The 18,672-nt window shown below is 46.1% G+C and overlaps 1 long non-coding RNA gene across 3 annotated transcripts; it reads left to right on the top strand.

Moving 5' to 3' along the window:
- The first annotated feature begins 8,399 nt into the window (after positions 1-8,399).
- Positions 8,400-18,312, top strand: LOC124001546. 3 transcript variants are annotated; one of them, XR_006832802.1, is made up of 3 exons: positions 8,400-8,859; positions 15,546-15,725; positions 17,150-18,312. It is a non-coding gene; the product is annotated as an uncharacterized LOC124001546 (long non-coding RNA). The 3 variants fall into 3 exon arrangements; XR_006832804.1 differs by having other exon boundaries at positions 15,560-15,725; XR_006832803.1 differs by lacking the exon at positions 15,546-15,725.
- Positions 18,313-18,672: the final 360 nt, after the last annotated feature.

The following is an 18,672-nucleotide window of genomic DNA, read 5'->3' on the forward strand; positions in this document are numbered from 1 at the left end:
CATGATAATAGCTAACACAAGTGGTCAGGGTGGTACTGGCAGATGACATGCAACGGTTGGTGTTGATAAAAGGTTATGTAGAAGGATGAGCCGGTTAAGGATTGATTCAGACAAGGTGGTAGATTGTACGACAAGCGACAGGTTTATTCAGAGTGAAGATATCTGGTACAGCGTATATACGGGCTCCTCTGTTAGCTCATCAGAGACTAGCAGAAAAAGGCACTTGCTAACAGTGAGTACAAGCTTCATATACACAACAGAAAGTAGGTTGATTTCTAGGAGATCGGATCTTCGGATTGGATCAGGCTGGGGTGTAGTCGTCCGGCATTGGCTCTGTTGTCTGTCCTTCATCGTAGAATCCTGCCATGCCTGTTCTTGGTCGTCACACCATGTTCAGCTGAAAAGGGGATCTGGTGTGTGCGCTATCTTCAGTCACACAATGTTCGGCTGGGAGGGAGATTATGTGTGTGTGCTAGTTTGTCTGCAAGTCAAGGCTGTGTCTCTTCTTCCCAATGTGTGGGTGTATGTCTTATCTGTGTGTCCTCGGCAGTTAGTGTGTATTGTATGTGCGTCGTCTCTGTCTTCAGAGGAGTCAGTGTGTAATGTGTGTGCGTCCCTATCTTCAGAGGAGTTATGGCCGAACTCCCGGCCAGCACCTGTGGCTAGGAGTATCCTGTATGGGGCCCAACCTGTTTTACTATGAAAATACGTTGTTATGTGTTGTCTCAGTTATAACAATGCAATAGCAGTAATGTCACCTACATAAGAATTAGCAATCCTCTACATTGGCAAAACATTTTTTCACTAAATCTATGAACCAAATCATGAAAAGATCTTGTACATAGAAGATTTTAGAATTGGCATCCTTTCCAGTGTAAATATTTGAAAATAAACTTATGGAAACTGACAAATTCATCTCAATTCATGCTTTTATCCAGTTACGGGAAAATGGCACTTCTGTTTGAAAACATTGCATTGAAGAGTTGCAGTATGTCTTGACAAAACATTTATTTTAATAAAAATTCATGAAGATTGCATAGATAATTTTCAACATATACAATCACACATATTATAAAAGTGTTTGTCTATCATAATAAACTAATTTCCAAATACACTTTGCACTATACTATTAATTTAACATAATAGAGATTGTCACCATGGACTGGTGCTGTTGAGGTATTCAGAGTACCACGTAACCTACGCAATGCATTCACAGTGCAGAAGCTATATCACATATTACATGACATTTCTGGTGCAATTCCGAAACAATTACTTATTCTGCCAAAAGTATACTAAGCAAGTATCTAATTTATTATAATAGAAATGGAAAGTAGGTCAGGTTAAGAGTTACTGTAGTAGGACGTTCTTCGAGAATATGTAAAAGTGTAGACAAATCCCCACTATACCTACAGTGCTCAAACATGCCATTTGTAGATAAGTGCAGTGCAAACTGTCACATCTTGGTGTTGAGGGGGGCCTGAGTAACTACGGGGTAAGGGCTAGGGAAATGGTATTCAAAGTCAGGGTCATGAACCTAAGCGGGGTCATGGGGGAACTGCAGTGGGTTCACCATCATTTTAATAAAATATACGACCATTCAAACATTTGGAGTCTGTTAGAAATGTCCTTGTTTTTGAAAGAAAAGCAATTTTTTTGTCCATTAAAATAACATCAAATTGATCAGAAATACAGTGTAGACATGGTTAATGTTGTAAATGACTATTGTAGCTGGAAACTGCAGATTTTTATGGAATATCTACATAGGCGTAGAGGCCCATCAACAGCAACCATCACTCCAGTGTTCCAATAGCACGTTGTGTTAGCTAACCCAAGTTTATAATTTTAAAAGGCTAATTGATCATTAGAAAACCCTCGTGCAATTATGTTAGCACAGCTGAAAACTGTTCTTCTGATTAAAGAAGCAATAAAACTGGCCTTCTTTAGTCTAGTTGAGTATCTGGAGCATCAGCATTTGTGGGTTCGATTACAGGCTCAAAATGGCCAGAAACAAATCACTTTCTTCTGAAACTCATCAGTCTAAAACACCAGTTTCAACGTCAACAAAAAATGGCGCCGGAAGAAATGGCAGCAGTTTTACAGGCGCCTAACCAATTGTGCTACTATGTGGGGGGTTTTCGCGTTATTTGTAACTTATTTTGTACATCATGTTTCTGCAACCGTATTTTACCGCAAAAAAAGAGCTTCTGGATATTAGGACAGAGATCACTGACCTCAGATTTGACAAAGATTTTTTCCACAACAAAGACGACGCACAAGACATTCTCCAAACACCCCACAGGACCGACATCCCCGTTATTTGCAAGAGGAAGCGATGCAGGTACTGTGGCTGAATGACTGCACGAGGGGGGGCGGTCTGTGCATATTTGTAAACAACAGCTGGTGCACGAAATCTAAGGAAGTATCTAGATTTTGCTCGCCTGAAGTAGAGTATATTGTGATAAATTGCAGGCCACACTACTTGCCTAAAGAGTTTTCAGCTATACTTTTTGTGGCTGTTTATTTACCACCACAGACAGATGCTGGCACTGAGACCGCACTCAGTCAGCTGTATAAGGAAATAAGCAAACAGGAAACCACTCAAAGAGGCGGCGCTCCTAGTGGCCTGAGACTTTAATACAGGGAAACTTAAATCCGTTCTACCAAATTTTTGATTTAACATTTCTATCAATATGTTAAATGTGCAACCAGAGGGAAAGAAATTCTAGATCACCTGTACTCCACACACAGAGACGCGTACAAACCTCTCCCTCGCCCTCCATTTGGTAAATCTGACCACAAATCTATCCTCCTGATTCCTGCTTACAAGCAAAAATTAAAGCAGGAAGCACCAGTGTCTATAAAAAAAGTGGTCAGATGAAGCAGATGCTAAACTATAGGAATGTTTTGCTATCACAGACTGGAACATGTTCCGGGATTCTTCCGATGGCATTAAGGAGGACACCACATCAGTCACTGGCTTTATCAATAAGTGCATCGAGGGCGTCGTCCCCACAGTGACTGTGCGTACATACCCCCAACCAGAAGGCATGGATTACAGGCAACATTCGCACTAAGCAAAAAGGGTAGAGCTGCCGCTTTCAAGGTGCGGGACTCTAACCCGGAAGCTTAAAAGAAATACTGCTATGCTCTGCGACGAACCATCAAACAGGCAAAGCGTCAATACAGGGCTAAGATTGAATCATACTACACCGGCTCCAACACTCGTCTTATGTGGCAGGGCTTGCAAACTATTACAGACTACAAAGGGAAGCACAGCCGTGAGCTGCCCAGTGACACGAGCCTACCAGATGAGCTAAATCACTTCTATGCTCGCTTCAAGGCAAGCAACACTGAGACATGCATGAGAGCATCAGCAGTTCGGACGACTGCGTGATCGCGCTCTCCGTAGCCGACGTGAGTAAGACCTTTAAACAGGTCAAAATACACAAGGCTGCGGGGCCAGATGGATTACCAGGACGTGTGCTGACCAACTGGCAGGTGTCTTCACTGACCCTGATTGAGTCTAATACCAACATGTTTCAAGCAGACCACCATAGTCCCTGTGCCCAAGAACACAAAGGCAACCTGCCTAAACGACTACAGACGCGTAGCACTCACATCCATAGCCATGAAGTGCTTTGAAAGGCTGGTAATGGCTCACATCAACACCCTTATCCTTGAAACCCTGAACCCACTCCAATTTGCATACCGCCCAAACAAATCCACAGATGATGCAATCTCTATTGCACTCCACACTGCCCTTTCCCACCTGGACAAAAGGAACACTTGTGTGAGAATGCTATTCATTGACTACAGCTCAGCGTTCAACACCATAGTACCCTCAAAGCTCATCACTAAGCTAAGGATCCTGGGACTAAACACCTCCCTCTGCAACTGGATCCTGGACTTCCTGACGGGCCGCACCCAAGTGGTGAGGGTAGGTAGCAACACATCTGCCACGCTGATCCTCAACACTGGAGCTTCACAGGGGTGCGTGCTCAGTTCCCTCCTGTACTCCCTGTTCACCCACGACTGCATGGCCAGGCACGACTCCAACACCATCATTAAGTTTGCAGACGACACAACAGTGGTAGGCCTGATCACAGACAACGACGAGACAGCCTATAGGGAGGAGGTCAGAGACCTGGCCGTGTGGTGCCAGAATAACAACCTATCCCTCAACGTAGCCAAGACTAAGATGATTGTGGACTACGGGAAAAGGAGGACCGAGCACGCCCCAATTCTCATCGACAGGGCTGTAGTGGAGCAGGTTGAGAGCTTCAAGTTCCTCGGTGTCTACATCAACAACAAACTAGAATGGTCCAAACACACCACGACAGTCGTGAAGAGGGCACGACAAAACCCATTCCCCCTCAGGAAACTAAAACGATTTGGCATGGGTCCTGAGATCCTCAAAAGGTTCTACAGCTGCAACATCGAGAACATCCTGACTGGTTGCATCACTGTCTGGTACGGGTATTGCTCAGCTTCTGACCGCAAGGCACTACAGAGGGTAGTACGTACGGCCCAGCACATCACTGGTGCTAAGCTGCCTGCCTTCCAGGACCTCTACACCGGGCGGTGTCAGAGGAAGGCCCTAAAAATGGTCAAAGACCCCAGCCACCCCAGTCATAGACTGTTCTCTCTACTACCGCATGGCAAGCGGTACCGGAGTGCCAAGTCTAGGACAAAAAGGCTTCTCAACAGTTTTTACCCCCAAGCCATAAGACAAATGGCTACCCGGACTATTTGCATTGTGTGCCCCCCCAAACCCTCTTTTTACGCTGCTGCTATTCTCTGTTTATCATATATGCATAGTCACTTTAACGATACATTGATGTACATACTATCTCAATTGGGCCGACCAACCAGTGCTCCCGCACATTGGCTAACCGGGCTATCTGCATTGTTTCCCGCTACCCAACACCCGCCAACCCCTCTTTTAGGCTAATGCTACTCTCTGTTCATTGTATAAGCATAGTCACTTTAACCATATCTACATGTACATACTACCTCAATCAGCCTGACTAACCGGTGTCTGTATGTAGCCTCGCTACTTTTATAGCCTCGCTACTGTATATAGCCTGTCTTTTTACTGTTGTTCTATTTCCTTACTTACCTAACACCTTTTTTGCACTATTGGTTAGAGCATAACCAGGCTGTACTAGACAGTACTAGGCTGTCATACATGTGTTACACCTGACGGTATATAACCTTTAACCTCTAATCCCTGACCCCAAGATTCACTGGTAGCCATCCTCTCCAGTGAGCCCAGCACTAGGCTGTCATAGATGTGGCCTTTGATCCTCTTAATGAAGCTGTGGTACTTCTGTGTGTCGTGGGATATGTGCACCAGCAACTGGGTGAAGGTGTATCCTCCTATGGAAAAGGTGTGCACGAGTAAGGGGCGTGACACAAAGCGGTCACTCTGTAGGACATCCAGTACCCTTGCTCCATAGTCTAGACCCCAACCAGGCCACAGAAACTGACTTACCTAGAGCAGAGGGGGAATCGGAAGTGTTTTAGACAGAAAGGAGAGCAGAGAGAGTATGACGTTTCCTCTTTAAACTTGAATCCATTCCTCACGTCGCTCTCCACTATGAGCACGTCGAAGCCTGTACGGAAGTAGATCTCACAGTACTTGGCCACAGCCTGGGGTCGCGACCCCAACCAGGGAAGCATTAGCAGCAGGGGCTTGGTTGGGCCTGGGGTAAGGGCTGGTAGGGGTACATGCTGCATCGTTCAGGGCAGACAGAGGGCCAAGGGGAGGCCCAATGGGAGGCCCAGGTGAAGGTTTAGGTGATGCCGTCTCGTTCAGGTAAAAGATGATGGTCTTGCTGATGCGGAGAGCTGTGATCCCACAGAATAGCATGGTGACAGCAAGGTTTGACAGTGAGCTCTGAGTTAGGAAGCCTGTAGGGGGCGCTGGCAGTACAATAAGGCAACTGTGGTAAAGGCGTTGGTATGGAAGGGGGAAATAATGAGAAATTGAAAGATTATATTTTGTAGACAGATTTGCTCTATAAACATGATGTAACATTATAGATAGCTAGTACTTCTATTGGATTGTAATTTGACCATAGTCAATTATTCATTCATTCATCCAAACTTACCCGAGTAAAACTGACTATCCTACCGATCCTCGACTTCGGCGATGTCATCTACAAAATTGCTTCCAACACTCTACTCAGCAAACTGGATGCAGTTTATCACAGTGCCATGCGTTTTGTCACTAAAGCACCTTATACCACCCACCACTGCGACCTGTATGCTCTAGTCGGCTGGCCCTCGCTACATATTCGTCGCCAGACCCACTGGCTCCAGGTCATCTACAAGTCCATGCTAGGTAAAGCTCCACCTTATCTCAGTTCACTGGTCACGATGGCAACACCCACCCGTAGCACACGCTCCAGCAGGTGTATCTCACTGATCATCCCTAAAGCCAACACCTCATTTGGCCGCCTTTCGTTCCAGTTCTCTGCTGCCTGTGACTGGAACGAATTGGAAAAATCGCTGAAGTTGGAGACTTTTATCTCCCTCACCAACTTCAAACATCTGCTATCTGAGCAGCTAGCCGATCGCTGCAGCTGTACATAGTCTATCGGTAAATAGCCCACCCATTTTTACCTACCTCATCCCCATACTGTTTTTATTTATTAGGGTCCTTCTGTAGCTCAGTTGGTAGAGCATGGCGCTTGTAACGCCAGGGTAGTGGGTTCGATTCCCGGGACCACCCATACGTAGAATGTATGTACACATGACTGTAAGTCGCTTTGGATAAAAGCGTCTGCTAAATGGCATATATTATATTATTATATTATTTATTTACTTTTCTGCTCTTTTGCACACCAATATCCTACCTGTACATGACCATCTGATCATTTATCACTCCAGTGTTAATCTGCAAAATTGTAATTATTCGCCTACCTCCTCATGCCTTTTGCACACAATGTGTATAGACTCCCTTTTTTCTCTACTGTGTTATTGACTTGTTAATTGTTTACTCCATGTGTAACTCTGTGTTGTCTGTTCACACTGCTATGCTTTATCTTGGCCAGGTCGCAGTTGCAAATGAGAACTTGTTCTCAACTAGCCTACCTGGTTAAATAAAGGTGAAATAAAAAATACAAATTAAATTAAATTCAGTTATTTATGTATTAATGAATTGCAAGCTAGCCTATTGACAACTATGAGGTTGTTCTAGCTGTAGCAGTTGGACCCATGACTTTCCAAAGGGCACACTGCATGTGCAAACATAGCTGCTTTTAGCAACGCTGTAATGCCACACTAGTGTTGCTGGAAATGGGATTGCAAAAAAAAAAAAAACGAACAGTCTGCTGGAAGCCAGTAGTTAAATAACGAAAATGTAAATTTACTCTACAGGTAGTCTGGACAGTTGGTCCTTCTGCAGGTGGAAATGTATACCCACAGGAACATTTTATTAAACAGACTTCAAACCGTGAGTCCCTGTGTGGCAATCACGATTTGTTAACTCATCACCTAAGACATATGCACAAGACAGAAGTACAGTACATCCACGCAATGCATACATACTAACCGTGATCGCGCAGGTGTTCATTTTGTACTCAATGTGCCAGATGATAAAAAGGTCAACAGCAGTACCGGCGCGCTAAAAGGTAATCGTAAATAATAGCTACTTTCCTGCAGATATTTTGTCTCCAATTTCCACCAGCAGAAGGACCAACCGCACAGACATGCGGTAGAGTAAAATGTATTTTTACTCAATATTCTGGCTTGTAAATGAACTTTCCACGTTTTTGTAGTGCTTAGTTTCAGACTGTGTAACTAGCCTAGGAAGCCGATGGTGGGCGCTAGATCTGCAGTATCGTCGAGGTTTGATATGCCCAGCTGGTAACATACTTGTGTCCCCCGTGGCCGGCTCGTACTTAAAGTATCCTCCATTCCAGCTGCAAAAGCATACTTTCCTCCTTAACTAGCTTTAATGGCAGTGCGTTGGGAAAATGTGCGCCGTCTCAATAAAACACAATTTTCCACTAACGTTTTCAGATTTTCGGGCAACATAGGATGTTGCACACTGAAAATACAAATTAAAAAAGCTGCTAGGTTAATTAGTCATCATTTCACATTTTGAAAAGGCATATTAACGGTGTAATAAACATATTAAACACATGTAATAACGCATTCACTGACTGTTGTCTGCATGCGGCCTAACCATGATATTATAGCTTGCACACTGTGTTATAACCTTCCCCTCCCCCTGTAGATACTAATCGCACTGGTACAACCCGTACGGGGGCTGACTGAGATAACATATACACTGAACATATACACTGAAATTCCTAAAGCACATTCCTAAAACACACACCCGACCCCCCCTTCGGGATGGACTCCAAAGACAAAGAACTCTGTTGAGAGCCAATGGGATACGGACACCAGGTTGGAGGGGACTGTCTATCACCTACAAGCAACCTACCAGAAGCCAGGACTACAAGAATCTACATACGTCATTTCAATGTATAAAATGGACTGCCCATCATGTTTCAGGCCTCTCTTTTTTCCGACGGTTCCATAAGAACTAGACGAAAAGGGGCCGTGCAGCACGATTTACCATATATTATTACGCTATAATAAACGGCCTTGTATTATACCTTATCCGCCTTGTCCAGAGTCTCAACTTGGTCTCGTTTCTCATATTGTTATTCATCAACAAAGTGGTAGCAGAGGATGGTTGAAACCCATGAATTCGGTCCATAGAGAGTTGATGAGAGAAAAGACAAGTTGACGACAAGATTCCAGAACGACGGGCGACTTGTCTACAGGAGCCATCAGGGATTCAACTCCCCTCAGGAAATTGATCAAGAGCTCGACACTATAAAGGTAAGCAGAACCTGTTAAATCAAAATCTGCATATTATATCATAGTCAATATCCAAATATTGAGTATGAATTGCTGTTAAATTTATGAAAAAATTATCCGATAACCAAAGGCATTGCGTAATGATATCTGTGTAAATATATTGTCAAATCTCATTCATATAGTCTGGCACTAGTACATGTGTAAATCGGCTAGGTGTTACAGTGAGGAATTTGATGACATAATGAAATTTAAATGTAAAATATGATACACTGTCAAGTCTTATCCATATAGTCTGGCACTAGTGTATGTAGCGATCGGCTAAGTGTAACAGTGAGGAATTTGATTACATAATATTGTCAAATCTTATTCATATAGTCTGGCACTAGCGTATGTAGCGATCGGCTAAGTGTAACAGTGAGGGATTTGATGACTAGTGAACTTAAATGTGTATGAGATGATGAAATGTTTTGTTAATTGATAGAGAAGTGTAACCAAGACAGGGACTAGTGGAGTCGGCATCCCACTAGGAGAATCAGTTAATAAGTTAAAAAATTGGACTAGGAGTGAAGGAAGTAAACCTGATCTCTCCAGATTAATGTCACTGATTGACCGTTTCATGAGACCGAGGGATACTGACCACTGATTCTAAATTTGACCTCCGAGTCAAAAGTTTGGGAGGGGGCGTGCGGCCGCCGTGCTGTGTAACGAATTGATTTTTGTTCCCTTTGTGCTCTTGGTGTTGCCTAGAATTAATTTGACAAATATTATAGAAGGCATTTGAATGCATTGTCATTGACCCAAAAGTAGGCGTTTGGGACACTAACATTTGCCCAGGCAGTAGAAGTGTGTGAGGTTGTAGAATTACTCCAATAGACTACCCTAGACGCATAATTATCTCGCAAATATCCCGTTTCAATATTTTAGTACAGGCTACTCCGATAAACTACCCTAGACGCATAATTATCTCGCAAATATCCCTTTTCGATAGTATAGTATAGTAATTCTACAAAACTCTTTGTGCACGAGGGTGAGGCACAAGGAATACATCGCTGGTTTTGACCAAGCGACGGGCTAAGTGCACTAAGATAGCTATAGGACCCAGACATAGTGAATCGTCAACATGGCCTCAACTACCGTTCCCAAGCTCAAATTCCATGAATATTTAGATCAGAAAATACAGGAAAGGGCAGGAGGAAAACAGGAGTATAAATCAATAAAGAAGATATGGGGGGCAATTAGGCTGAGATGGACCCAGGCAGGTTACATTAGTGGAGTTGCCCCGTCGAGGGAGCAACTCATCATTATGGAGAGAGAGCTTCAGGAAGCAGTGAAGCACGGAAAAGATAGTGAGGCAGAAAGAAATAGAAACCATTTATTCAAGAAGGAAGGAACAAAAGAGAGAGAGAGAGCGGAGGCTGAGCTGAGAATAGGCACATGGGCAATAGAGGAGACAAAGAGGACATGCCCATACAAGAAACCTGATATGATGGGTGTGCTTGCTGGGGCCTCTGACGTCACAGAAGGCACAATCAACAACCACATCACATCACCGCCCACCGTGACCACCCCATTGGCCCCGCTCTCTCTATACCCACCACTGCCACAGGAAGAGAAAACTACAGCGCCACCTCCATATTTTCAAAATCCATTCACACACCTCCCACACAACCCATTTAAAACCCACGCCACCCCAGCCGCCGTGCAGGCCCCGTTTTTTATGGTGCAGGGAGGACAGCTAAAAGGGGACATGACGGTGGGGATTCAAGAAGGCCTCCTCGTCTGTGAAGAAAGGCCCGATTGTTCAAGCCCAGCCGCACTACAAGGCCCAGGTGGGTCCCTGCCGAACTACCCACAAGGAAGGGAACGTGGGTCTCAACCGGGCCTCCTAAAGAGAGAAGGCCACGATCTTATTCAGTTCTCCTCTACTCCAAACACAGACTGGTACAGACGCAGAGGTAAAGAAGATGATCAAGGGTCGTGGGTGTCACAAGGAAAATGTTCCGTCGGGGCTTCATCAAGAGGTCACCACAGTGAAGACCATGAAAACGAAAGTAGACCTGGACGAGATGAGGAGGAAATGGAACGGGACATCCGGAACTCCGTAGCTCAAGCCAGAACTATGATAGACAAAGCTGAACGTGGAGGGGGCACATTCCATGTGGAAGGGGTAATGTTAGGAACAGTGACGGACCTGATCAAACCTGCCAGACAGTCCGTAAGGCTCTCAGAACTAAGAAACAGGGGAGTCTCATCCAGAGTAGACTGGGATCCCCAACATGGAGAGACAAGAAGGACAGGCCTCCAAATGCCGTTAAGGCCCACTCCTGATGGAGAATACGAAGAGTACCAACCCTGGAAAATGACAGACCTCACCACTTTAATGGAACAGTTGCCCAGTCTACATGGGGGTGCCTCGGTATGGCTCCTCCAACTACAGACACTTACCTCTGGCCTACGCCTCTGCCTGGGAGACATGAAGGCCCTGTTGGCTAGAGCTACAGACCATACCACCATGATGGCTCTCATAAGAGACGCAGATCTGGCCACGGCCCCAGCTGTACTAGGTCTAGGACGATTCCGAACTCAGTTATGGGCTGAGTTGAGAAGAGCATACCCTACCGAACGAAACCACTCAACCCTGTCATCGTTCACCATCAATCCAGGGGAACAACCAGCAGCCTACCTGGATAGAGCAAAGACAACATGGAGAACCGTTCATGAACACCCATATAATCATACTGCTACCACACTCAGCATGTGGAAGGAAATGGTGGTGAACGGGACCCAGAATGAAGTCCATATAAAACTAAGGGGCACAGTGGGGCTGATGGCGCTACCTTTAGCTCAGTTTAACTCCCATGTGCATCACCACATCACCCAATTCAACAAGGAAAAGGGTGGAGCGGATACACAAGTCCAGTCCCTACAGGTACAACTTCTGAAACTTCAGCTGAAAGAAGCCCAGAAGTGGGAGAAACCCAAGAAACAGATGATGTCGGAAGAACATCCCGATATCGAAAAAATCATTGAAAAAACTGTTTCCCAAATGATACAGCAACAACACCCTACCACGCAGGGACCTCCCCTGCCTCCTCAACACCGGGAGCCGCCCCATCCAATGGCGCCGCCTCCACACTATCAACCACCTACACAAGGGGACAGCAACTACGCCAACCTACACCAAGGGGGAGGTGTTATAACTGTAATCAGGCTGGGCATATGGCACGACAGTGCCCATATCCAATGACAGCTGCACAAAACCACTGGATGGCAACCAGGGGATGAGGATACGCACCAAGAGCGAGAGGAGGAGTCCGACCAACAATGTATCAACCACGAGCTCCCCCTCAACGTGCATACAACCACCCTACTCCAGACCCAAATCAGCAACCACCACCTCCTTTCCAGGGCATGTCGGACGAATATGGATGACGTCAACCCATACACCGACGACTGGGATGAAAACATGATGCACCTCACTCCATCCATCAGATGTTGCACCATCGTCTGCGGTCAGGAAGGAGTCGCAGCACCAGTCATACTACCACCTTATCTGAAATCATGGTTCCTTCTAGGGGAGGAGTCAGCACCCCATGTCACACTAGCTGTGGGTAATGGTTTCGAAGCCAGAAGTTTGGGCCCAATGATCAGGCGAGCATCAAAACTGGAGTGGGAACCAACCCAAACACCGGGGATACACAAAGCCACCACGGAGAAAATGTGGAGGTTTATGACAGTCGATACTGAAGAACACTGCCTGCCTGAAAGACTGACCCTGCCAAGACACCATGGCAAGCCATACACAGACCACCCATCTACTGAAGCATTGCTCTCTACTATAGATGAAAGGATATGGACTCACACCCCTTTCGATGTTGGTAAGCTACAAGTGGCCCCAGTCTCCATTACACTGTTGGATCCAAACCAGATACCTATTTACCGAACTCAGTATCATCGAAAGCCTGAACAAACCAATGGGATCAGGCCAACCATTAATGGGCTGTTAAGTGCTCAGGTGATTTATCGAACTGTCTCCGCCTGGAACACACCCATTTTACCAGTACTGAAGGCAGGGGGAGAAACATACCGGATGGTACAAGACTTCCGAGCAGTGAATGACGTCACTGCACCTATAGACCTGCCTGTCCCTGACCCTCACATCACTCTGAGCAACCTGTCACCGAGACACCAATACTTCACAGTCGTGGACTTGGCTAATTCATTCTTCAGCATTCCTTTGGATGAAGCATCCCAACCACTCTTGGCATTCACCTATGAAGGACAGCAATTGACTTACTCCGTCTTGCCAATGGGGTACAGGTGCTCCCCTGGAATTTTTAACCATATCCTCAAGACTCACCTGGCTGAGCTGAAAATTCCAGAGGGGGTGATTCTGATCCAGTATGTAGACGACCTGTTGTTGGGGGCTCCCATTTCGGATCTCTGTCTACAGATGACAAAATCATTACTGGACTTCCTTGCAGTCAATGGATACAAGGTAAAGAAGAGTAAGGTCCAGTCCTGTCGCAGAACTGTCATTTTCTTAGGCAGAGAAATCTCTGGGGAAGGTGCAGGGCTCTCCAAAAGCCACAGAGACTCGATACTCCATCATCCACGCCCCATCACAGTGTCAGGAATGTTGTCATTCCTTGGGCTGACTGGTTACAGCCGCACACACATCCCTTACTTCACTGGCAGAATGGAGCCCTTGAGGGAAATAGTGCGCGAGGCGGGGTCGAGAAACCTACACTCACCACTGGTAAGGGCTCCTGAAGCATCATTGGCTTTTTCACTCTTGAAGATGGATCTCTCAGTGGCCGCGGCTTTAACCGCACCTGACTACAAAAACAAATTCCATCTTGATGTTTCTGAAAAAGAAGGATTCACGTCATCCATCCTTTTTCAGAAACAAGAGGGGGAGAGGAGAGTGCTGATGTATCACTCCTCTAAACTGGATCACATTGAAGTAGGGCAAACCATGTGTTCTAGGTATATGGCTGCAGTTGCAAAAGCCATTGAAAAAAACGCCCACCTGGTAATGTGCCATCCGTTGGAAATCCACACCCACCACGGAGTTGCGGCATATCTGATGAGCAAAGAATTCACATTCAGCGCCGAAAGAAAAACTAAAATTCAGAACAAATGCACACAATCACACATCACATTTGTCAACACTGAAAAAAAAACATGGCTGACGTGCTCAACGAGGAAGAAGAACTGCCCCACTCCTGTGCGGAACGAGCTGCACAAGAATTAAAACTGAGACCTGACCTGGGGAATGAACCACTCTGCAACCCTGACCTATGGTTGTACACAGACGGATGCTGTTACAGAGGAGAAGATGGAAACATAGCAGCATATGCAGTGGTGCAGCAGTTTCCGGATGGATCACCCGTGATCCTGGAGTCGGCTATCATTCCGCAACCTGCTTCAGCTCAATTAGCTGAAGTCATAGGTTTGACACAAGCCCTGAAAGGAGCTGAAGGGAAAACTGTAAATATCTACACCGACTCGGCATATGCCCATGGAGCAGTTCATACGGATGGACCACAATGGGTGAGGCGCAACTTCACCACCACAGGGAACCTTCCAATCAAACACAAGGCACAGATGGAAAAACTGATTACATCCGTTTCTCTACCCGAAAAGGTGGCCATCATGAAGTGTAAAGGGCATCAACAACTGAAAAACAGAGTCAGCGAGAGGAATGATGCAGCTGACAAAGCAGCCAAGAAGCTGGTTGATACACTCCAAGACAAATGGTGCTGCAGACCCAACCACCCCAGACTGAACTAACAGAACAACACATAAAAGAGCTCCAGATCTCGGCAGGACCATATGAACATTCAGTTTGGGGACAGAAGGGGGCTACCAAAGGACCGGATGGACTGTGGAGATGCCATGACGGCAGATTGGTGGCTCCCGCAAATCTATGCCCAGAACTAATACGGGAAGCTCATGGGCCCACCCACGAAGGCAAACTAAGGACTTTACAGAAGGTGTCTCACATCTGGTGGCACCCTCACATGAAAGATATGACAGACTTATTCTGTGACGAGTGCAGCATTTGTGGTAGCTACAATCCTAACAAACCCTATCAGACACCCATGGGCTCATACCCAGTACCCAACGCATGTTTTCAGGACATTAGCGTAGATTACACAGACATGGGGGAGGATAATGTGGTTAATGGGAAAAGGTACCTCTTGGTAATGGTAGACAGGTTTTCCAAGTGGGTTGAGGCAATTCCAACGGCGAGAGAGGATGCGAAATCAGTCATTAAATGGCTACAAACTGAACTCATACCCAGGTATGGGGTTCCGCGTCAAATCCGTTCTGACAATGGCTCCCACTTCAGCAATCAGCACCTGAGAAAGGTGGAGGAGCGATTTGGCATCACACACAAATTTGGGTCTGTTTATAGGCCACAATCCCAAGGTCTCGTGGAACGCGGGAATCGAACGCTTAAATCCAAAATAGTTAAGATATGTGCCGGGTCGAAGTTGAAATGGGTCGAAGCCCTGCCCCTGGCGTTGATGGCCATGAGAGCCTCGCCAGGGTCAGGCACCCATCTCTCTCCTCATGAGATAATGACTGGAAGAGTCATGCCTGGCCCACCAAGGGAGGGAGGTCATATGCCCCCCCCCTTGATGTGCAACAAATTGTAATGTCTGACTATGTGAGAGAACTAACAAAACATTCTGCAGCTCTCTCTGTTCAGGATCGTAAGGTCCAGGAGAGAGAACTGCCGGAAGATCCAGCACCACTGAAGGTAAAAGTTGGAGACTGGGTAAGGGTAAAAGTCCACAAGAGAAAGTGGCTGGAACCCAGGTGGACTGGACCGTACGAAGTGAAGGAGGTTACTTCACACTCAGTCCAGGTCAAAGGTAAATCAGGCGCACCTTGGCACCACCTCACACATTGCACACCAGCTCCAATCCCTTCCCGAACACTGACGGAAGTCAGAGCTGACCTAAGTGGTCTACATTCGGTCCCAAATTCTACATCTATTTAGCCAAGGAAAATGGGAGGTGCACCCCCATACTCTCTGACTAAATCACACCTTTCCCCCTGGGAACGTTTGGGGATCTCGGGACCCCTGTTTGTTATTTTTCTTCTAATAGGAGGAGTCACTGTAGGTACACTCACATGGCTTGTAGACCAACAGATGCACCCACTACAGACTCACACACTGAACTCTACTCTGCCAGGTGAAACTAACTCTCTCTCTCTCTTCCCTCTTATCTACCACAAGACCATACCGTTTCTAGGCGTGAGGTGGGGGTCACTAAGTGCACCCCGCAGGAGTTGAAGAGCACCACCTTGTGTTTGCCTTTCAATGCCACCACCACCATTTACCTGCCTTGGGGCCTTTTGGGTCATGCGCGAAATAGTATGGGGCTACCTGCCTGGACCTATTCCAGTTTCAACTGGTATATAACCAAAGGGGGATATGGTGAGTGGTCTTGGAAAAACCTGGTGGCGGAAACAGGGTATGACTGGTCCAGCTATTCCAAGGGACGGGTTGTTCTTGCCTGGCGCTAACGGCTTACCTTTTCACGCACTGGTTTTCAACTAAAGCTGATTGTACGACCTGGGACCACTATGGGTTGCCAGGTTTTTACGTTGGCCCCATATGTAGATACCAGCAGGGCTGAAGTCCATTTCACTCTATATATCTGCGTTACTACACAACCACAGCCTACTTCTGTGACGGTGCGTGACGATATGGCAAAGCCACATACCCTACCCCAGCACAGTGATGGGTGTGGTTCTGCTGTTTTAGTGGTCACTACCCCTACCCCGGATGAGAACATTCAGGTTGCTACAGGTGTCTCAGGTTTGTCTAACAATTGGTTATTATTGACCGAACAAGCAGCCAATACAAACCCCACTAGTTGTGTAGTTTGCATGGGTGCTAGACCATTGCTCCGCATTGTCCTGGCCTCTGTCGAGATCGGATGTTTAATGCCCCTTATGGACAAAGACAATCCGACTGGTAATTGCTCCTTGTGGGATGCAGTTTACCCTGTTGTCTCCGCTACGGTCAGGGCACCAGTATTTTCCTCTGATGTTGCCAGGGCCGAATTCTCCTATATTAACTTGACAGGGGGTACACTACAGTTAGGGTTACTCCCTGAGGGTTGGTGTACAAATACCATCGTAATAGTTGGTGGTTTTAAGCCAGTGGTTAGGGCGGACATCTGGTGGTGGTGTGGGGGAACTCAGGTTTTAGACAGAATTCCCAGTGATGCTACGGGTACTTGTGCGCTTGTAACACTTCTGCTGCCTATCTCTGTTTACCCTATAGGTGTGGGTGATTTGGTGACCCGGATACAGGCTGTGGACCCACAGTTTCTGCCTACCAGAACCAAGCGGGCAGCAGCCCTGACTGTCGGAGATCCCACGTATATTGATGCCATAGGTGTTCCTAGGGGGGTCCCTGATGAGTACAAGCTGGTGGATCAGGTCGCCGCAGGTTTTGAATCATCTCTCTGCTGGTGGTGCACTGTGAATAAAAATGTTGACTGCATTAACTATATACATTTCAATGTCCAAAAATGAGGTAACTGGAGTCAACAAGGCTTTGAGGCCGTGCATGGTCAACTGGGCTGCCACCTCCCTTATGGCTTTTCAAAATCGCATTGCCGTTGACATGTTGCTGGCTGAGAAGGGTTTAACCCTCTGTGGCTGTTGTTGCATCCCATGTGCCCGCTCTCTGCTTTCTCGAGTTATTACCTCCGCTATTGCACCAACTAATGACCCTGCACTGATGTTTCCCCTCCTACCACAGGAGGATCCTTCGGTGGAATTGGACACATGCACATATGAGTAGTTTTCACGTTTCAGTAGTTTTCACGTCTCTTTTGAGACGTGAAGAGGGGGACAAAAAATGTCCTGTTCTATTTTTCTTACTTTTAGTTTTGTCACGTCTATTCAGACGAGAAGAGGGGGATTTGTAATAAACATATTAAACACATGTAATAACGCATTCACTGACTGTTGTCTGCATGCGGCCTAACCATGATATTATAGCTTGCACACTATGTTATAACCTTCCCCTCCCCCTGTCCTTCTGTAGATACTAATCGCACTGGTACAACCCGTACGGGGGGCTGACTGAGATAACATATACACTGAACATATACACTGAAATTCCTAAAGCACATTCCTAAAACACACACCCGACCCCCTTCGGGATGGACTCCAAAGACAAAGAACTCTGTCAAGAGCCAATGGGATACGGACACCAGGTTGGAGGGGACTGTCTATCACCTACAAGCAACCTACCAGAAGCCAGGACTACAAGAATCTACATACGTCATTTCAATGTATAAAATGGACTGCCCATCATGTTTCAGGCCTCTCTTTTTTCCGACGGTTCCATAAGAACTAGACGACAAGGGGCCGTGCAGCACGATTTACCATATATTATTATGCTATAATAAACGGCCTTGTCCCTTATCCGCCTTGTCCAGAGACTCAACTTGGTCTCATTTCTCATATTGTTATTCATCAACAACGGGCAATTAGTGGGCAATATTAATTCAATAACTCAAAACATGATGATCTGTCAAAACTGGCATAGCTAACGTTAACTCGCTAATTCCAATCACTTAGCTAGCTACTCAATTTTTTTGTGGTTTTACAAACTGAGGGTCGACAGGATCTAGCTAAGTTCTGATGTTGCTAATGGTTTAATATCAAATCCTGTATTGACACATCAAAACATTGGAAGGCTGCTGACTAGCTAACTATCATATGAGAACATTCCTTACATGTGAAAATGCTTCACTCACAAGACGCTTCAGCGACTGGTATTCTGCCAGCAGC

The sequence above is a fragment of the Oncorhynchus gorbuscha genome, linkage group LG02, assembly GCF_021184085.1.
Source record: "Oncorhynchus gorbuscha isolate QuinsamMale2020 ecotype Even-year linkage group LG02, OgorEven_v1.0, whole genome shotgun sequence".
Lineage (NCBI taxonomy): Eukaryota > Metazoa > Chordata > Actinopteri > Salmoniformes > Salmonidae > Oncorhynchus > Oncorhynchus gorbuscha.